Source organism: Primulina tabacum, chromosome 10 (assembly GCF_025594145.1).
Source record: "Primulina tabacum isolate GXHZ01 chromosome 10, ASM2559414v2, whole genome shotgun sequence".
In the NCBI taxonomy this organism is placed as follows: Eukaryota; Viridiplantae; Streptophyta; class Magnoliopsida; order Lamiales; family Gesneriaceae; genus Primulina; species Primulina tabacum.
Window position 1 is genome coordinate 29,921,933 of NC_134559.1, and position 19,797 is coordinate 29,941,729.

At 43.2% G+C, this 19,797-nt stretch overlaps 20 non-coding genes and 3 pseudogenes across 20 annotated transcripts; all 23 read left to right on the forward strand.

Moving 5' to 3' along the window:
- Positions 1-195: 195 nt before the first annotated feature.
- Positions 196-314, forward strand: LOC142507585 (5S ribosomal RNA). The gene has a single exon (XR_012805839.1). It is a non-coding gene; the product is annotated as a 5S ribosomal RNA (ribosomal RNA).
- A 683-nt stretch (positions 315-997) lies between these two features.
- LOC142508164 (5S ribosomal RNA) lies at positions 998-1,116 on the forward strand. The gene has a single exon (XR_012806392.1). It is a non-coding gene; the product is annotated as a 5S ribosomal RNA (ribosomal RNA).
- A 683-nt stretch (positions 1,117-1,799) lies between these two features.
- LOC142510420 (5S ribosomal RNA) lies at positions 1,800-1,917 on the forward strand. The gene has a single exon (XR_012808531.1). It is a non-coding gene; the product is annotated as a 5S ribosomal RNA (ribosomal RNA).
- A 682-nt stretch (positions 1,918-2,599) lies between these two features.
- LOC142506360 (5S ribosomal RNA) lies at positions 2,600-2,718 on the forward strand. The gene has a single exon (XR_012804654.1). It is a non-coding gene; the product is annotated as a 5S ribosomal RNA (ribosomal RNA).
- Positions 2,719-3,401: 683 nt separating this feature from the next.
- LOC142510639 (5S ribosomal RNA) lies at positions 3,402-3,520 on the forward strand (annotated as a pseudogene).
- A 684-nt stretch (positions 3,521-4,204) lies between these two features.
- Positions 4,205-4,322, forward strand: LOC142507905 (5S ribosomal RNA). Its single transcript, XR_012806144.1, has one exon. It is a non-coding gene; the product is annotated as a 5S ribosomal RNA (ribosomal RNA).
- Positions 4,323-5,002: 680 nt separating this feature from the next.
- Positions 5,003-5,120, forward strand: LOC142517097 (5S ribosomal RNA). Its single transcript, XR_012812856.1, has one exon. It is a non-coding gene; the product is annotated as a 5S ribosomal RNA (ribosomal RNA).
- A 639-nt stretch (positions 5,121-5,759) lies between these two features.
- Positions 5,760-5,877, forward strand: LOC142515067 (5S ribosomal RNA). The gene has a single exon (XR_012810930.1). It is a non-coding gene; the product is annotated as a 5S ribosomal RNA (ribosomal RNA).
- Positions 5,878-6,559: 682 nt separating this feature from the next.
- Positions 6,560-6,682, forward strand: LOC142506923 (5S ribosomal RNA). The gene has a single exon (XR_012805195.1). It is a non-coding gene; the product is annotated as a 5S ribosomal RNA (ribosomal RNA).
- A 683-nt stretch (positions 6,683-7,365) lies between these two features.
- LOC142515047 (5S ribosomal RNA) lies at positions 7,366-7,484 on the forward strand. The gene has a single exon (XR_012810912.1). It is a non-coding gene; the product is annotated as a 5S ribosomal RNA (ribosomal RNA).
- Positions 7,485-8,165: 681 nt separating this feature from the next.
- LOC142511595 (5S ribosomal RNA) lies at positions 8,166-8,284 on the forward strand (annotated as a pseudogene).
- A 1,334-nt stretch (positions 8,285-9,618) lies between these two features.
- LOC142512422 (5S ribosomal RNA) lies at positions 9,619-9,736 on the forward strand (annotated as a pseudogene).
- A 683-nt stretch (positions 9,737-10,419) lies between these two features.
- On the forward strand, positions 10,420-10,538 carry LOC142506799 (5S ribosomal RNA). Its single transcript, XR_012805078.1, has one exon. It is a non-coding gene; the product is annotated as a 5S ribosomal RNA (ribosomal RNA).
- A 682-nt stretch (positions 10,539-11,220) lies between these two features.
- Positions 11,221-11,339, forward strand: LOC142506488 (5S ribosomal RNA). The gene has a single exon (XR_012804779.1). It is a non-coding gene; the product is annotated as a 5S ribosomal RNA (ribosomal RNA).
- A 682-nt stretch (positions 11,340-12,021) lies between these two features.
- Positions 12,022-12,140, forward strand: LOC142516269 (5S ribosomal RNA). The gene has a single exon (XR_012812072.1). It is a non-coding gene; the product is annotated as a 5S ribosomal RNA (ribosomal RNA).
- Positions 12,141-12,635: 495 nt separating this feature from the next.
- LOC142506800 (5S ribosomal RNA) lies at positions 12,636-12,754 on the forward strand. The gene has a single exon (XR_012805079.1). It is a non-coding gene; the product is annotated as a 5S ribosomal RNA (ribosomal RNA).
- A 683-nt stretch (positions 12,755-13,437) lies between these two features.
- On the forward strand, positions 13,438-13,556 carry LOC142512705 (5S ribosomal RNA). Its single transcript, XR_012808868.1, has one exon. It is a non-coding gene; the product is annotated as a 5S ribosomal RNA (ribosomal RNA).
- A 682-nt stretch (positions 13,557-14,238) lies between these two features.
- LOC142516108 (5S ribosomal RNA) lies at positions 14,239-14,357 on the forward strand. The gene has a single exon (XR_012811921.1). It is a non-coding gene; the product is annotated as a 5S ribosomal RNA (ribosomal RNA).
- A 684-nt stretch (positions 14,358-15,041) lies between these two features.
- LOC142509590 (5S ribosomal RNA) lies at positions 15,042-15,160 on the forward strand. The gene has a single exon (XR_012807756.1). It is a non-coding gene; the product is annotated as a 5S ribosomal RNA (ribosomal RNA).
- Positions 15,161-15,843: 683 nt separating this feature from the next.
- LOC142507830 (5S ribosomal RNA) lies at positions 15,844-15,962 on the forward strand. Its single transcript, XR_012806072.1, has one exon. It is a non-coding gene; the product is annotated as a 5S ribosomal RNA (ribosomal RNA).
- A 508-nt stretch (positions 15,963-16,470) lies between these two features.
- Positions 16,471-16,588, forward strand: LOC142516895 (5S ribosomal RNA). The gene has a single exon (XR_012812666.1). It is a non-coding gene; the product is annotated as a 5S ribosomal RNA (ribosomal RNA).
- Positions 16,589-17,272: 684 nt separating this feature from the next.
- On the forward strand, positions 17,273-17,391 carry LOC142507652 (5S ribosomal RNA). Its single transcript, XR_012805903.1, has one exon. It is a non-coding gene; the product is annotated as a 5S ribosomal RNA (ribosomal RNA).
- Positions 17,392-18,649: 1,258 nt separating this feature from the next.
- Positions 18,650-18,768, forward strand: LOC142509800 (5S ribosomal RNA). The gene has a single exon (XR_012807954.1). It is a non-coding gene; the product is annotated as a 5S ribosomal RNA (ribosomal RNA).
- Positions 18,769-19,797: the final 1,029 nt, after the last annotated feature.

Genomic DNA, 19,797 nt, shown 5'->3' on the forward strand with positions numbered 1-19,797 from the left:
TGTTTTATCTATAATTTACGTAAACGATCGCTACACGAGGACTTCCCAGGGAGGTCACCCATCTTAGCTCTGCCATCGCGCCAGAACGCTTAACTTCATGGTTCTGATTGGACGAGAGCAGTGCCGCGTGTTGTCCATCGCCGCCCGCTCCACACATACTCAAAGGATATAAGAATAAACATCCCACTTAATGTCGGGTGCGATCATACTAGCACTAATGCACTGGATCCCATCAGAACTTCGAAGTTAAGCGTGCTTCGGCGAGGGCAGTACTAGGATGTGTGACCCCCTGAGAAGTCTTCGTGTTGCACCCCTTTTCGTGTTTTTCTATTTTTGAATACTTGTTGACAGACGATTTTCGGCTCAAATCATCTGAATCTCAATCGTGACCATATAAGACATGTGAAATCAGCCTAGCTCGGGCACTGCCGGATTTGGACAAAATTGTAGCCAAATTAGATTGTAAACGGGCAAACGAATGAAACTCATTACTCTGTAATGAGCTTGCGAGATTTTAGCCAAATTCCTTCTCTAAGACCCTCAAATTTACGATTTTCCATTTCTGTTAAGCTTCCGTTTTCTCGAGAAATCCGCTTAGGAAGTTCGAAATTCGATTTCGGTTTCACTTTATCGTATCCGAGGCATAATAAAAACTTTACATTCGCCATTTTCTTCTTCTTATTTTTTTCCTATTTTCTGGGGACATTTAGCGATTTTTGTTGTCGTGAGCCGGTTCAGTGCTGAAGGGTATGACCCAGATAACTCCGGATACGGTTAACTCATTAAAAACAATTATTTAGAATGTTTTATCTATAATTTACGTAAACGATCGCTACACGAGGACTTCCCAGGGAGGTCACCCATCTTAGCTCTGCCATCGCGCAAGAACGCTTAACTTCATGGTTCTGATTGGACGAGAGCAGTGCCGCGTGTTGTCCATCGTCGCCCGCTCCACACATACTCGAAGGATATAAGAATAAACATCCCACTCAATGTCGGGTGCGATCATACCAGCACTAATGCACTGGATCCCATCAGAACTCTGAAGTTGAGCGTGCTTGGGCGAGAGCAGTACTAGGATGTGTGACCCCCTGGGAAGTCATCGTGTTGCACCCCTTTTCGTGTTTTTCTATTTTTGAATACTTGTTGACAGAAGATTTTTGGCTCAAATCATCTGAATCTCAATCGTGACCAGATAAGACATATGAAATCAACCTAGCTCGGGCACTGCCGGATTTGGACAAAATTGTAGCCTAATTAGATTGTAAACGGGCAAACGAACGAAACTCATTACTCCGCAATGAGCTTGCGAGATTTTAACCAAATTCCTTCTCTAAGACCCTCTAATTTGCGATTTTCCGCTTTTATTAAGCTTCCGTTTCCTCGAGAAATCTGCTTAGAAAGTCCGAAACTCGATTTAGGTTCCACTTTATCGTATCCCAGGCATAATAAAAGCTTTACATTCGCTATTTTCTTCTTCTTATTTTTTTCCTATTTTCTGGGAACATTTAACGATTTTTGTTGTCGTGAGCCGGTTCTGTGCGGAAGGGTATGACGCCGATTACTCCGGAAACGGTTAACTCGTTAAAGACAATTATTTCGACTGTTTTATCCATAATTTACGAAAACGGTCGCGACACGAGGACTTCCTAGGGATGTCACCCATCCTAGCTCTGCCATCGCGCCAGAACGCTTAACTTCATGGTTCTTATTGGGCGAGAGCAGTGCCGCGTGTTGTCAATCGCCGCCCGCCCCACACGTACGCGAGGGATATAAGAATAAACATCCCACTCAATGTCGGGTGCGATCATACCAGCACTAATGAATCGGATCCCATCATAACTCCGAAATTAAGCGTGCTTGGGCGAGAGCAGTACTAGGATGGGGACCCCCTGGGAAGTCCTTGTGTTGCACCTCTTTTCGTGTTTTTCTATTTTGATTACTTGTTGACAGACGATTTTCGGCTCAAATCATCTGAATCTCGATCGGGACCAGATAAGACATGTGAAATCAACGTAGCTCGGGCACTGCAGGATTTGGAAAAAATTGCAGCCTAATTTGATTGTAAACTAGCAAACGAAGGAGATTCATTACTCTGCAATGAGCTGACGAGATTTTAGTCGAATTCCTTCTCTAAGACCCTCTGATTTGCGATTTTCCACTTCTGTTAAGCTTCCGTTTCCTTGAGAAATCCCCTTAGGAAGTTCGAAATTCGATTTCGGTTCCATTTTATCGTATCCCAGACATAATAATAGCTCTACATTCGCTATTTTCTTCTTCTTATTTTTTTTCTATTTTCTGGGAACATTTAGCGATTTTTGTTGTCGCGAACCGGTTTTGTTCGGAAGGGTATGATGCAGATTAATCCGGAGACGGTTAACTCATTAAAAACAATTATGTCGACTGTTTTATCCATAATTTACGTAAATGATCGCGACACGAAGACCTCCCAGGGAGGTCACCCATCTTAGCTCTGCCATCGCGCCAGAACGCTTAACTTCATGATTCTGATTGGGCGAGAGCAGTGCCGCGTGTTGTCCATCGCCGTCCGCTCCACACGTACGCGAGGGATATAAGAATAAACATCCGACTCAATGTCGGGTGCGATCATACCAGCACTAATGCACCGGATCTCATCAGAACTCCGAAGTTAAGCGTGCTCGGGCGAGAGCAGAACTTGGATGGGTGACTCCCTGGAAAGTCCTCGTGTTGCACCCCTTTTCATGTTTTTCTATTTCTGATTACTTGATGACAGACGATTTTGGGATCAAATCATCTGAATCTCGATCGTGACCAGATAAGACATGTGAAATCAATGTAGCTCGGGCACTGCCGGATTTGGACAAAATTGTAGCCTAATTAGATTGTAAACGGGCAAACGAACGAGACTCATTATTCCGCAATGAGCTGGCGAGATTTTAGCCGAATTCCTTCTCTAAGACCCTCTAATTTGCGATTTTCCGCTTCTGTTAAGCTTCCGTTTCCTCGAAAAATCCGCTTACATAGTCCAAAATTCATTTCCGGTTTCATTTTATCGTATCACAGGCATAATAATAGATTTACATTCGCTATTTTCTTATTCTTATTTTTTTTTCAATTTTCTGGGAACATTTAATGATTTTTGTTGTCGTGAGCCGGTTCTGTGCGGAAGGGTATGACGCATATTACTCCGGAGATGGTTAACTCATTAAAAAAAATTATTTCAACTGTTTAGCCATAATTTACGTAAACGGTCGCGACACGAGGACTTCCCACGGAGGTCACCCATCCTAGCTCTGCCATCGCGCCAGAACGCTTAACTTCATGGTTCTGATTGGGCGAGAGCAGTGCCGCATGATGTCCATTGCCGCCCGCCCCACACGTACTCGAGGGATATAAGAATAAACATCCCACTCAATGTCGGGTGCAATCATACTAGCACTAATGCTCCGGATCCCATCAGAACACCGAAGTAAAGCGTGCTTGGGCGAGAGCAGTAAGAGGATGGGTGATCCCCTGCGAAGTCATCGTGTTGCACCCCTTTTCGTGTTTTTCTATTTTTGATTACTTGTTGACAGACGATTTTCGGCTCAAATCATTTGAATCTCGATCGGGACCAGATAAGACATGTGAAATCAACATAGCTCGGGCACTGCCGGATTTGGACAAAGTTGTAGCCTAATTTGATTGTAAACGGGCAAACGAACGAGACTAATTACTCCGCAATGAGCTGGCGAGATTTTAGCCGAATTCCTTCTCTAAGACCCTTTAATTTGCGATTTTCCGCTTCTTTTAAGCTTCCTTTTCATCGAGAAATTCGCTTAGGAAGTCCGAAATTTGATTCCGGTTCCATTTTATTGTATCAAAGGAATAATAATAGCTTTACATTCGCTATTTTATTCCTCATAATTATTTTTCTATTTTCCGGGAACATTTAGCGATTTTTGTTGTTGTGAGCCGGTTTTGTGCGGAAGGGTATGACCCAGATTACTCCGGAGACTGTTAACTCATTAAAAACAATTATTTCTACGGTTTTAGCCATAATTTACGTAAACGGTCGCGACACAAGAACTTCCCAGGGAGGTCACCCATCCTAGCTCTGCCATCGCGCCAGAATGCTTAACTTTATGGTTTTGATTGGGCGAGAGCAGTGCCGCGTGTTGTCCATCGTCGCCCGCTCCACACGTACTCGAGGGATATAAGAATAAACATCCCACTCAATGTCGGGTGCGATCATACCAGCACTAATGCACCGGATCCCATCAGAATTCCGAAGTAAAGCGTGCTTGGCGAGAGCAGTACTAGGATGGGTGACCCCCTAGGAACTCCTCGTGTTGCACCCGTTTTCGTGTTTTTCTTTTTTTATTACTTGTTGACAAACGGTTTTCGGCTCAAATCCTCTGAATCTCGATCGGGACCAGATAAGACATGTGAAATCAACGTAACTCGGGCACTGCCGAATTTGGAAAAAATTGTAGCCTAATTTGATTGTAAACGGGCAAACGAACAAGACTCCTTACTCCGCAATGAGCTGGCGAGATTTTAGCCGAATTCATTCTCTAAGACCCTCTAATTTGCAATTTTCCGCTTCTGTTAAGCTTCCGTTTCCTCGAGAAATCCGTTTAGGAAGTCCGAAATTCGATTCCGGTTCCATTTTATCGTATCCCATGCATAATAATAGCTTTACATTCGCTATTTTCTTCTTCTTATTTTTTTCTAATTTCTGGGAACAATTAGCGATTTTTGTTGTCGTGACCCAGTTCTGTGCGAGGGGTATGACGCAGATTACTCCGGAGACGGCTAACTCATTAAAAAGAATTATTTCGACTGTTTTATCCATAATTTACTTAAATGGTCGTGACACGAGGACTTCCCAAGGAGGTCACCCATCCTAGCTCGGCCATCGCGCCAGAACGTTTAACTTCATGGTTCTTATTGGACGAGAGCAGTGCCGCGTGTTGTCCATCGCCGCCCGCTCAACACGTACTCAAGGGATATAAGAATAAAAATCCAACTCAATGTAGGGTGCGATCATACCAGCACTAATGCACCGGATCCGATCAGAACTCCGAAGTAAAGCGTGCTTGGACGAGAGCAGTACTAGGATGGGTAACCCCTGGGAAGTCCTCGTGTTGCACCCCTTTTCGTGTTTTTCAATTTTTGATTACTTGTTGACAGACGATTTTCGGCTAAAATAATCTGAATCTCGATCGGGACCAGATAAGACATGTAAAATCAACGTAGCTCGAGCACTGCCTGATTTGGACAAAATTGTAGCCTAATTTGATTGTAAACGGGCAAACGAACGAGACAAATTACTCCGCAATGAGCTGGCGAGATTTTAGCCGAATTTCTTCTCTAAAACCCTCTAATTTGCGATTTTCCGCTTCTGTTAAGCTTGCGGTTCAATTTTATCGTATCCCAGGCATAATAATAGCTTTACATTCGCTATTTTCTTCTTCTTATTTTTTTCCTATTTTCTGGGAACATTTAGCGATTTTTGTTGTCGTGAGCCGGTTCTGTGCGGAAGGGTATGACGTAGATTACTCCGGAGATGGTTAACTCATTTAAAACAATTATTTCGGTTGTTTTATCCATAATTTACGTAAAAGTCGCGACACGAGGACTTCCCAAGGAGGTCACCCATCCTAGCTCTGTCATCGCGCCAGAATTCTTAACTTCATGGTTCTGATTGGGCGAGAGCAGTGCCGCGTGTTGTCCATCGCCGCCCGCTCCACACGTACTCGAGGGATATAAGAATAAGCATCCCACTCAATGTCGGGTGCAATCATACCAGCACTAACGCACCGGATCCTATCAGAACTCCGAAGTAAAGCGTGCTTGGGCGAGAGCAGTACTAGGATGGGTGACCCCTGGGAAGTCCTCGTGTTGCACCCCTTTTCGTGTTTTTCTATTTATTATTACTTGTTGACAGATGATTTTCGGCTCAATAATCTGAATCTCGATCGGGACCAGATAAGACATGTGAAATCAACGTAGCTCGGGCACTGCCGGATTTGGACAAAATTGTAGCCTAATTTGATTGTAAACGGGCAAACGAACGAGACTCATTACTCCGCAATGAGTTGGAAAGATTTTAGCCGAATTCTTTCTCTAAGACCCTTTAATTTGCGATTTTCCGCTTCTGTTAAACTTCCGTTTCCTCGAGAAAATCGCTTAGGAAGTTCGAAATTCGATTCCGGTTCCATTTTATTGTATCCCAGGAATAATAATAGCTTTACATTCGCTATTTTATTCTTCTTAATTATTTTTCTATTTTCTTGGAACATATAGCGATTTTTGTTGTCGTGAGCCGATTCTGTGCGAGGGGTACGACGCAGATTACTCCGGAGACGGTTAACTCATTAAAAACAATTATTTCAAATGTTTTATCCATAATTTACGTAAACGATCGCGACACGAGGACTTCCCAGGGAGGTCACCCATCCTAGCTCTGCCATCGCGCCAGAACGCTTAACTTCATGGTTCTGATTGGGCGAGAGCAGTGTAGCGTGTTGTCCATCGTCGCCCGCTCCACACGTACGCGAGGAATATAAGAATAAACATCCCACTCAATTTCGGGTGCGATCATACCAGCACTAATGCACCGGATTCCATCAGAACTCCGAAGTTAAGCGTGCTTGGGCGAGAGCAGTACTAGAATGGGTGATGGACCCCCTGGGAAGTCCTCGTGTGGCACCCCTTTTCATGTTTTTCTATTTTTGATTACTTGTTGACAGACGATTTTTGGCTTAAATCATCTGAATCTCGATCGTGACCAGATAAGACATGTGAATCAACGTAGCTCGGGCACTGCCGGATTTGGACAAAATTGTAGCCTAATTAGATTTAAACGGGCAAACGAACGAGACTCATTACTCCGCTATGAGCTGGCGAGATTTTAGCCGAATTTCTTCTCTAAGACCCTCTAATTTGCGATTTTCCGCTTCGGTTAAGCTTTTGTTTCCTCGATATATACGCTTACGAAGTCCAAAATTCATTTCCGGTTTCATTTTATCGTATCTCAGGCAAAATAATAGAGTTACATTCGCTATTTTCCTATTATTATTATTTTTTTCAATTTTCAGGGAACATTTAATGATTTTTGTTGTCGTGAGCCGGTTTTGTGCGGAAGGGTATGACGCACATTACTCCGGAGATGGTAAACTCATTAAATACAATTATTTCTACTGTTTTAGCCATAATTTACGTAAACGATCGCGACACGAGGACTTCCCACGGAGGTCACCCATCCTAGCTCTACCGTCGCGCCAGAACGCTTAACTTCATGGTTCTGATTTGGCGAGAGCAGTGCCGCATGTTGTCCATCGCCGCCCGCTCCACACGTACTCGAGGGATATACGAATAAACATCCCACTCAATGTCGGGTGCGATCATACCAGCACTAATGCACCGGATCCCATCAGAACTCCGAAGTAAAGCGTGCTTGGACGAGAGCAGTAATAGGATGGGTGACCCCCTGCGAAGTCCTCGTGTTGCACCCCTTTTCGTGTTTTTCTATTTTTGATTACTTGTTGACTGACGACTTTCGCCTCAAATCATCTGAATCTCGATCGGGACCAGACAAGACATGTGAAATCAACGTAGCTCGGGCACTGCCGGATTTGGACAAAATTGTAGACTATTTTGATTGTAAACGGGCAAACGAACGAGTCTCATTACTCCGCAATGAGCTAGCGAGATTTTAGCTGAATTCCTTCTCTAAGATCCTCTAATTTGCGATTTTCTGCTTCGTTTAAGCTTCCGTTTCCTCGAGAAATCCGCTTAGGAAGTTCGAAATTCGATTCCGGTTCTATTTTATCGAATCCCAAGCATAATAATAACTTTACATTCGCTATTTTCTTCTTCTTTTTTTTTCTATTTTCTGGGAACGTTTAGCGATTTTTGTTGTCGTGAGTCGGTTCTGTGCGGAAGGGCATGACGTAGATTACTCCGGAGACGGTTAACTCATTAAAAGCAATTATTTCGACTGTTTTATCCATAATTTACGTAAACGGTCGCGACACGAGGACTTCTCAGGTAGGTCACCCATCCTAGCTCTGCCATCATGGCAGAACGCTTAACTTCATGGTTCTGATTGGACGAGAGCAGTTCCGCGTGTTGTCCATCGCCGCCCGCGCAACACGTACTCGAGGGATATAAGAATAAACATCCCACTAAATGTCGGGTGTGATCATACCAGCAATAATGCACCGTATCCCATGAAAGCTCCGAAGTTAAGTGTGCTTGGGCGAGACCAGTACTAGAATGGGTGACCCCCTGAGAAGTCCTCGTGTTGCACACCTTTTCGTGTTTTTCTATTTTTGATTATTTGTTGACAGACAATTTTCGGCTCAACTCATCTGAATCTCGATCGGGAAAAGATAAGTCTTGTGAAATCAACCTAGCTCGGGCATTGCCGGATTTGGACAAAATTGTAGCATAATTTGATTATAACGGGCAAACGAAAGAGACTCATTACTCCGCAATGAGCTGGCGAGATTTTAGCCGAATTCTTTTTCTAATACCCTCTAATTTGCGATTTTCCGCTTCTGTTAAACTTCTATTTCCTCGAGAAATCTATTTAGGAAGTCCAAAATTAGATTCCGGTTCCATTTTATCGTATCACAGGCATAAAAATACCTTTACATTCGCTATTTTCTTTTTCTTATTTTTTTTATTTTCTGGGAACATTAGAGATTTTGGTTGTCGTGAGCCCGTTCTGTGCGGAAGGGTATGACGCAGATTACTCCGGAGACGGTTAACTCATTAAAAACAATTATTTCGACTGTTTTAATCAAAATTTATGTAAACGGTCGCGACACGAGGACTGCCAAGGAGGTCACCCATCCTAGCTCTGCCATCGCGCCAGAACGCTTAACTCTGAAGTTAAGCGTGCTTGGGCGAGAGCAGTACTAGTATGGGTGACCCCCTTGGAAGTCTTCGTGTTGCACCCCTTTTGGTGTTTTTCTATTTTTGATTACTTGTTGACAGACGATTTTCGGCTCAAATCATCTGAATCTCGATCGGGACAAGATAAGTCATGTGAAATCAACCTAGCTCGGGCATTGCCGTATTTGGACAAAATTGTAGCTAAATTTGATTGTAAACGGGCAAACGAACGAGACTCATTACTCCGCAATGAGCTGGCAAATTTTAGCCGAATTCTTTTTCTAAGACCCTCGAATTTGCGATTTTCCGCTTCTGTTAAGCTTCTGTTTCCTCGAGAAATCCGTTTAGAAAGTCCAAAATTCGATTCCGGTTCCATTTTATCGTATCCCAGGCATAATAATAGCTTTACATTCGCTCTTTTCTTCATCTTATTTTTTTTCTATTTTCTGGGAACATTTAGCGATTTTTGTTGTCGTGAGCCGGTTCTGTGCGGAAGGGTATGACGCAGATTACTCCGGAAATGGTTAACTCATTAAAAACAATTATTTCGATTGTTTTAGCTATAATTTACGTAAACGGTCGCGACACGAGGAATTCCCAGGGAGGTCACCCATCCTAGCTCTGCCATCGCGCAAGAACGCTTAACTTCATGGTTCTAATTGGGCGAGAGCAGTGCCGCGTGTTGTCCATCGCCGACCGCGCCGCATGTACTCGATGGATTTAAGAATAAACATCCCACTCAATGTCGGGTGCGATCATAAAAGAACTAATGCACTAGATCCCATCAGGACTCTGAAGTTAAGCGTGCTTGGGCGAGAGCAGTACTAGTATGGGTGACCCCTGGGAAGTCTTCGTGTTGCACAGCTTTTGGTGTTTTTCTATTTTTGATTACTTGGTTACGGACGATTTTCGGCTCAAATCATCTGAATCTCGATCGGGACAAGATAAGTCATGTGAAATCAACCTAGCTCGGGCTTTGCCGGATTTGGACAAAATTGTAGCTAAATTTGATGGTAAACGGGCAAACGAACGAGACTCATTACTCCGCAATGAGCTGGAGAGATTTTAGCCGAATTCCTTCTCTAAGACCCTCAAATTTGCGATTTTACGCTTCTGTTAAGGTTCCGTTTCCTCGAGAATCCGCTTAGGAAGTCCGAAATTCGATTCCGGTTTCATTTTATCGTATCCCAGGCATAATAATAGCTTTACATTCGCTATTTTCTTATTCTTATTTTTTTTTCTATTTTCTGGGAACATTTAGCGATTTTTGTTGTCGTGAGCCGGTTCTGTGCGGAAGGGTATGACGCAGATTACTCCGAAGACGGTTAACTCATTAAAAACAATTATTTCGACTGTTTTATCCATAATTTACGTAAACGATCGCAACACGAGGACTTCCCAGGGAGGTCACCCATCCTTGCTCTGCCATCGCGCCAGAACGCTTAACTTCATGGTTCTGATTGGGCGAGAGCAGTGCCGCGTGTTGTCCATCGCTGCCCGCGCCACACGTACTCGAGGGATATAAGAATAAACATCCCACTCAATGTCAGGTGCGATCATACCAGCTCTAATGGAACGGATCCCATCAGAACTCCGAAGTTAAGCGTGCTTGGGCGAGAGCAGTACTAGGATGGATGACCCCCTGGGAAGTCCTCGTGTTGCACCCCTTTTCGTGTTTTTCTATTTTTGATTACTTGTTGACAGACAATTTTCTGCTAAATCATCTGAATCTATATCGGGACCAGATAAGACATGTGAAATCAATGTAGCAAGGGCACTGCCAGATTTGGACAAAATTGTAGCCTAATTTGATTGTAAACAGGCAAACGAACGAGACTCATTACTCCGCAATGAGCTGGCGAGATTTAGCCAAATTCCTTCTCTAAAACCCTCTAATTTGAGATTTTCCGCTTCTGTTAAGCTTCCGTTTACTCGAGAAATCCGTTTAGGAAGTCCGAAATTCGATTTTGGTTCCATTTTATCGTATCCCCGGCATAATAATAGCTTTACATTCGCTATTTTTTTCTTCTTATTTTTTTTTCAATTTTTCGGGAACATTTATCGATTTTTGTTGTCGTAAGTCGGTTCTGTGCGGAAGGGTATGACACAGATTACTCCGGAGACGATTAACTCATTAAAAACAATTATTTCGACTTTTTTAGCTATAATTTACGTAAACGGTCGAGACACGAGGATTTCCCAGGGAGGTCACCCATCCTAGCTCTGCCATCGCACCAGAACGCTTAACTTCTTGGTTTTGATTGGGCAAGTGAAATGCCGCGTGTTGTCCATCGCCGCCCGCGCCACACGTACTCGAGGAATATAAGAATAAACATCCCACTCAATGTCTGGTTCAATCATACCAGAACTAATGCACCGGATCCCATCAGGACTCCGAAGTTAAGAGTGCTTGGGCGAGAGCAGTACTAGGATGGGTCACCCCCTGGGAAGTCCTCGTGTTGCACCCCTTTTCGTGTTTTTCTATTTTTGATTACTTGTTGACAAACGATTTTCGGCTCAAATAATCTGAATCTCGATCGGGACCAGATAAGACATGTGAAATAAACGTAGCTCGGGCACTGCCGGATTTGGACAAAATTGTAGCCTAATTTTATTGTAAACGGGCAAACGAACGAGACTCATTACTCCGCAATGAGCTGGCGAGATTTTAGCCGAATTACTTCTCTAAGACCCTCTAATTTGCGATTTTCCGCTTCTGTTAAGCTTCTGTTTCCTCGAGAAATCCGCTTAGGAAGTCCGAAATTCGATTCCGGTTCCATTTTATCGTATCCCAGGCATAATAATAGCTTTACATTCGCTATTTTCTTCTTCTTATTTTTTTTCTATTTTCTGGAAACATTTAGCGATTTTTGTTGTCGTGAGCCGGTTCTGTGAAGAAAGGTATGACGCAGATTACTCCGGAGACGGTAAACTCATTAAAAACAATTATTTCGACTGTTTTAGCTATAATTATGTAAACGGTCGTGACACAAGGACTTCCAAGGGAGGTCACCCATCCTAGCTCTGTCATCGCGCCAGAACGCTTAAATTCTTGGTTCTGATTGGGCGAGAGCAGTGCCGCGTGTTGTCCATCGCCGCCAGCTCCACACGTACTCGAGGGATATAAGAATAAACGTCCCACTCAATGTCGGGTTCGATCATACCAGCACTAATGCACCGGATCCCATCAGAACTCCGAAGTTAAGCGAGCTTGGACGAGAGCTGTACTAGGATGGGTGACCCCCTGGGAAGTCCTCGTGTTGCACCCCTTTTCGTGTTTTTCTGTTTTTGATTACTTGTTGACAGACGATTTTCGGCTCAAATCATCTGAATCTCGATCGTGACCAGATAAGACATGTGAAATGAACGTAGCTCGGGCACTGCCGGATTTGGACAAAATTGTAGCCTAATTTGATTATAAACGGGCAAACGAACGAGACTCATTGCTTCGCTCTTTTCTTCATCTTATTTTTTTTATATTTTCTTGGAACATTAGCGATTTCTGTGCGGAAGGGTATGACGCAGATTACTCCGAAGACGGTTAACTCATTAAAAACAATTATTTTGACTGTTTTATCCATAATTTACGTAAACGATCGCAACACGAGGACTTCCCAAGGAGGTCACCCATCCTTGCTCTGCCATCGCGCCAGAACGCTTAACTTCATTGTTCTGATTGGGCGAGAGCACTGCCGCGTGTTGTCCATCGCTGCCCGCGCCACACGTACTCGAGGGATATAAGAATAAACATCCCACTCAATGTCAGGTGCGATCATACCAGCTCTAATGGAACGGATCCCATCAGAACTCCGAAGTTAAGCGTGCTTGGGCGAGAGCAGTACTAGGATGGATGACCCCCTGGGAAGTCCTCGTGTTGCACCCCTTTTCGTGTTTTTCTATTTTTGATTACTTGTTGACAGACAATTTTCTGCTAAATCATCTGAATCTATATCGGGACCAGATAAGACATGTGAAATCAATGTAGCAAGGGCACTGCCGGATTTGGACAAAATTGTAGCCTAATTTGATTGTAAACGGGCAAACGAACGAGACTCATTACTCCGCAATGAGCTGGCGAGATTTAGCCAAATTCTTTCTCTAAAACCCTTTAATTTGAGATTTTCCACTTCTGTTAAGATTCCGTTTACTCGAGAAATCCGATTAGGAAGTCCGAAATTCGATTTTTGTTCCATTTTATCGTATCCCCGGCATAATAATAGCTTTACATTCGCTATTTTTTTCTTCTTATTTTTTTTTTCAATTTTTTGGGAACATTTACCGATTTTTGTTGTCGTGAGTTGGTTCTGTGCGGAAGGGTATGACGCAGATTACTCCGGAGACGATTAACTCATTAAAAACAATTATTTCGACTTTTTTAGCTATAATTTACGTAAACGGTCGAGACACGAGGATTTCCCAGGGAGGTCACCCATCCTAGCTCTGCCATCGCGCCAGAACGCTTAACTTCTTGGTTTTGATTGGGCAAGAGAAATGCCGCGTGTTGTCAATCGCCGCCCGCGCCACACGTACTCGAGGGATATATGAACAAACATCCCACTCAATGTCTGGTGCGATCATACCAGAACTAATGCACCGGATCCCATCAGAACTCCGAAGTTAAGAGTGCTTGGGCGAGAGCAGTACTAGGATGGGTGACCCCCTGGGAAGTCCTCGTGTTGCACCCCTTTCCGTATTTTTCTATTCTTGATTACTTGTTGACAAACGATTTTCGCCTCAAATAATCTGAATCTCGATCGGGACCAGATAAGACATGTGAAATCAACGTAGCTCGGGCACTGCCGGATTTGGACAAAATTGTAGCCTAATTTTATTGTAAACGGGCAAACGAACGAGACTCATTACTCCGCAATGAGCTGGCGAGATATTAGCCGAATTACTTCTCTAAGACCCTCTAATTTGCGATTTTCCGCTTCTGTTAAGCTTCTGTTTCTTCGAGAAATCCGCTTAGGAAGTCCGAAATTCGATTCCGGTTCCATTTTATCGTATCCCAGGCATAATAATAGCTTTACATTCGCTATTTTCTTCTTCTTATTTTTTTTCTATTTTCGGGGAACATTTAGCGATTTTTGTTGTCGTGAGCCGGTTCTGTGCGGAAAGGTATGACGCAGATTACTCTGGAGACGGTAAACTCATTAAAAACAATTATTTCGACTGTTTTAGCTATAATTATGTAAACGGTCGCGACACAAGGACTTCCAAGGGAGGTCCCCCATCCTAGCTCTGTCATCGCGCCAGAACGCTTAAATTCATGGTTCTGATTGGGCGAGAGCAGTGCCGCGTGTTGTCCATCGCCGCCAGCTCCACACGTACTCGAGGGATATAAGAATAAACGTCCCACTCAATGTCGGGTTCGATCATACCAGCACTAATGCATTGGATCCCATCAGAACTCCGAAGTTAAGCGTGCTTGGACGAGAGTTGTACTAGGATGGGTGACCCCCTGGGAAGTCCTCGTGTTGCACCCCTTTTCGTGTTTTTCTGTTTTTGATTACTTGTTGACAGACGATTTTCGGCTCAAATCATCTGAATCTCGATCGTGACCAGATAAGACATGTGAAATCAACGTAGCTCGGGCACTGCCGGATTTGGACAAAATTGTAGCCTAATTTGATTATAAACGGGCAAACGAACGAGACTCATTGCTTCGCAATGAGCTGGCAAGATTTTAGCCGAATTCCTTCTATAAGACTCTCTAATTTGCGATTTTCCGATTCTGTTAGGCTTCCGTTTCCTCGAGAAATCCGCTTAGGAAGTCCGAAATTCGATTCCGGTTCCATTTATCGTATTCTAGGAATAATAATAGCTTTAAATTCGCTATTTTCTTCTTTTTATTTCTTTTTTCTATTTTCTGGGAATATTTAGCGATTTTTGTTGTCGTGAGTCGGTTCTGTGCGGAAGGGTATGACGCAGATTACTCCGGAGACGGTAAACTCATTAAAAACAATTATTTCGACTATTTTAGCTATAATTTACGTAAACGGTCGCGACACGAGGACTTCCTAGGGAGGTCACCCATCCTAGCTCTGCCATCGCGCCATAACACTTAACTACATGGTTCTGATTGGGCGAGAGCAGTGCCCCGTGTTGTCCATCGACGCCCGCTCCACACGTACTCAAGGGATATAATAATAAACATCCTACTCAATGTCGGGTGCGATCATACCTGCACTAATGCACCGGATCCCATCAGAACTCCGAAGTTAAACGGGCTTGGGAAAGAGCAGTACGAGGATGGGTGACCCCCTGGGAAGTCCTCGTCTTGCACCCATTTTCATGTTTTTCTATTTTTGATTGCATGTTGACAGACAATTTTCTACTAAAATTATCTGAATCTCGATCGGGACCAGATAAGACATGTGAAATCAACGTAGCTCGGGCACTGCTGGATTTGGACAAAATTGTAGCATAATTTGATTGTAAATGGGCAAACGAACGAGGCTCAGTACTCCGCAATGAGCTGGCGAGATTTTAGCCGAATTTTTTTTCTAAGACCCTCTAATTTGCGATTTTCCGCTTCTGTTAAGCTTTCGTTTCCTCGAGAAATCCGCTTAGGAAGTCCGAAATTCGATTCCTGTTCCATTTTATCGCATCACAGGCATAATAATAGCTTTACATTCGCTATTTTCTTCTTTTTATTTTTTTTCTATTTTCTGGGAACATTTAGCGATTTTTGTTCTCATGAGCCGGTTCTGTGCGGAAGGGTATGACGCAGATTACTTCGGAGATGGTTAACTCATTAAAAACAATTATTTCGACTGTTTTAGCCATAATTTACGTAAACGGTCGTGACACGCGGACTTCCCAGGGAGGTCACCCATCCTAGCTCTGCCATCACGCTAGAATGCTTAACTTCATGGTTCTGATTGGGCGAGAGCAGTGCCGCGTGTTGTCCATCGCCGCCCGCGCCACACGTACTCGAGGGATATAAGAATAAATGTCCCACTCAATGTCGGGTTCGATCTTATCAGTACTAATGCACCGGATCCCATTAGAACTCTGAAGTTAAGCGTGCTTGGGCGAGAGCTGTACTAGGATGGGTGACCCCCTGGGAAGTCCTCGTGTTGCACCCTTTTTCGTGTTTTTCTATTTTTGATTACCTGTTGACAGACGATTTTCGGCTCAAATCATCTGAATCTCGATCGAGAGCTTTTAATTTGCGATTTTCAGCTTCTGTTAAGCTTTTGTTTCTCTAGAAATCCGTTTAGAAAGTCCGAAATTCGATTCCGGTTCCATTTTATCGTATCTTAGGCATAATAATAGCTTTACATTCGCTATTTTCTTCTTCATATTTTTTTCAGTTTTCTGGGAACATTTAACGATTTTTGTTGTCATGAAATGGTTCTGTGCGGAAGGGTATGACGCAGATTACTCCGGAGACGGCTAACTCATTAAAAAAATTATTTCGACTGTTTTATACATAATTTACGTAAACGGTCGCGACACGAGGACTTCCCAGGGAGGTCACCCATCCTAGTTCTGCCATCGCGCCAGAAAGCTTAACTTCATGGTTCTATTGTCAATCGCCGCCCGCTTCACACGTACTCGTGGGATATAAGAATAAACATCCCACTCAATGTTGGGTGCGTTCATACCAGCACTAATGCACTGGATCCCATCAGAACTTCGAAGTTAAGCGTGCTTGGGCGAGAGCAGTACTAGGATGGATGACCCCTGGGAAGTCCTCGTGTTGCACCCCTCTTCGTGTTTTTCTATTTTTGATTATTTATTGACTGACGATTTTCGGCTCAAATCATCTGAATCTCGATCGGGACCAGATAAGCCATGTGAAATCAACGTAGCTCAGACACTGCCAGATTTGGACAAAATTGTAGCCTAATTTGATTGTAAACGGGCAAACGAACGAGACTCATTGCTCTACAATGAGCTGGCGAGATTTTAGCCGAATTCCTTCTTTAAGACACTCTAATTTGCGATTTTCCGCTTCTTTTGAGCTTCCGTTTCCTCGAGAAATCCGCTTAGGAAGTCCGAAATTCGAATCCAGTTCCATTTTATCGTATCCCAGGCATAATAATAGGTTTATATTCGCTATTTTCTTCATCTTATTTTTTTTTCTATTTTCTGGGAACATTTAGCGATTTTTGTTGCCGTGAGCCGGTTCTTTGCGAAAGGGTATGACGCAGATTACTCCGGAGACGGTTAACTCATTAAAAACAATTATTTCGACTGTTTTAGCTATAATTTACGTAAACAGTCGCGACACGAGGACTTCCCAGGAAAGTCACCCATCCTAGCTCTGCCATCGCGCCAAAACGCTTAACTTCTTGGTTCTGATTTTGCGAGAGCAGTGCCGCGTGTTGTACATCACCGCCAACGCCGCACGTACTCGAGGGATATAAGAATAAACATTCCACTCAATGTCGGGTGCGATCATACCAGCACTAATGCACCGGATCCCATCAGAACTCCGAAGTTAAGCGTGTTTGGTCGAGAGCAGTACTAGGATGGGTGATTCCTTGGGATGTCCTCGTGTTGCACCCATTTACGTGTTTTTCTATTTTCGATTACTTGTTGACAGATGATTTTCGGCTCAAATCATCTGAATCTCGATCGGGACCTGATAAGACATGTGAAATAAACGTAGCTCGGGCCCTGCCGGATTTGGAAAAAATTGTAGGCTAATTTGATGGTAAACGTGCAAACAAACGAGACTCTCGTTACTCAGCAATGAGCTGACGAGATTTTAGCCGAATTCCTTCTCTAAGACCCTCTAATTTGCGATTTTCCGCTTCTGTTAAGCTTCCGTTTCCTCAATAAATATGTTTAGGAAGTTTGAAATTCGATTCTAGTTCTATTTTATCGTATCCCAGGCAAAATAATAGCTTTACATTCGCTATTTTCTTCTTTTTATTTATTTTCTATTTTCTGGGAACATTTATAGATTTTTGTTGTCGTGAGCCGGTTCGGTGCGAAAAGGTATCACACAGATAACTCTAGAGACGGTTAACTCATAAAAAAAAATTATTTCGACTGTTTTAGCTATAATTTACGTAAAAGGTCACGACACGAGGACTTCCCAGGATGGGCGACCCCCTGGGAAGTCCTTGTGTTGCACCTCTTTTCGTGTTTTTCTATTTTTGATTACTTGTTCATAGACGATTTTCGGATCAAATCATCTGAATCTCGATCGGGACCAGATAAGACATGTGAAATCAACGTAGCTCGGGCACTGCCGGATTTGGACAAAATTGTTGGCTAATTTGATTGTAAACGGGCAAACAAACGAGACTCATTACTCTGCAATGAGCTGACGAGATTTTATCCGAATTCCTTCTCTAAGACCCTCTAATATGTGATTTTCTGCTTCTTTTAAGCTTCCGTTTCCTCGAGAAATCCGTTTAGGAATTCCGAAATTCGATTCCGGTTCCATTTTATCGTATCCGAGGCATAATAATAGCTTTACGTTCGATATTTTCTTCTTCTTATTTTTTTTCTATTTTCTGGGAACATTTAGCGATTTTTGTTGTCGTGAGCTGGTTCTGTCGGAATGGTATGACGCAGATTACAACGGAGACGGTTAACTCATTAAAAACAATTATTTCGACTATTTTACTATAATTTACGTAAACGGTCGCGACACGAGGACTGCCCAGGGAGGTCACCCATCCTAGCTCATCCATTGCGCCAGAACGCTTAACTTCATGATTCTGATTGGGCGAGAGCAGTGACGTGTGTTGACCATCGCCGATCGCGCCACACGTACTCAAGGGATATAAGAATAAACATCCGACTCAATGATGGGTGCGATCATTTCAGCACTAATGCACCGGATCCCATTAGTACTCCGAAGTTAAGCGTGCTTGGGTGAGACCAGCACTAGGATGGGTGACCCCTTGTGAAGTCCTCGTGTTGCACCCATTTTCGTGTTTTTCTATTTTTAATTACTTGTTGACATACGATTTTCTGCTCAAATCATATGAATCTCGATCGGGACAAAATAAGATATGTGAAATCAACATATCTAGGGCACTGCCGGATTTGGACAAAATTGTAGCCTAATTTGATTGTAAACGGTCTTAGCCGAATTCCGTCTCTAAGACCTTCTAATTTGCGATTTTCCGCTTATGTTAAGCTTCCGTTTTCTCAAGAAATCCGTTTAGGAAGTCCGAAATTCGATTACGGTTCCATTTTATCGTTTCCTTGGTATAATAATAGCTTTACATTCGCTATTTTCTTCTTTTTATTTTTTTTCTATTTTCTAGAAACATTTAGTGATTTTTGTTGTCGTGAGCCGGTTCTGTGCGGAAGGGTATGACGCAGATTACTCCGAAGACAGTTAACTCATTAAAAACAATTATTTCGACTGTTTTAGCCATAATTTACGTAAACGGTCGCGACACAAGGGCTTCCCAGGGAGGTCACCCATCCTAGCTCTGCCACCGCACCAGAACGCTTAACTTCATGGTTATGATTGGGCGAGAGCAGTGCCGCGTGTTGTCCATCGCCGCTCGCGCCACAAGTCCTTGTGTTGCACCCCTTTTCGTGTTTTTCTATTTCTGATTACTTGTTGACAGACGATTTTCGGCTCAAATCATCTGAATCACGATCGGGACCAGATATGACATGTGAAATCAACGTAGCTCAAGCACTGTCAGATTTGGACAAAATTGTAGCCTAATTTGATTGTAAACGGTCAAACGAACGAGACTCATTACTCCGCTATGAGCTGGCGAGAATTTAGCTGAATTCCTTCTCTAAGACACTCTAATTTGCGATTTTCCGCATCTGTTAAGCTTCCGTTTCCTCGAGAAATCCGCTTAGGAAGTCCGATATTCGATTCCGGATCCATTTTAACGCATCACAGGCATAATAATATCTTTACATTCGCTATTTTCTTCTTTTTATTTTTTTTTTCTATTATCTGGGAACATTTAGCGATTTTTGTTC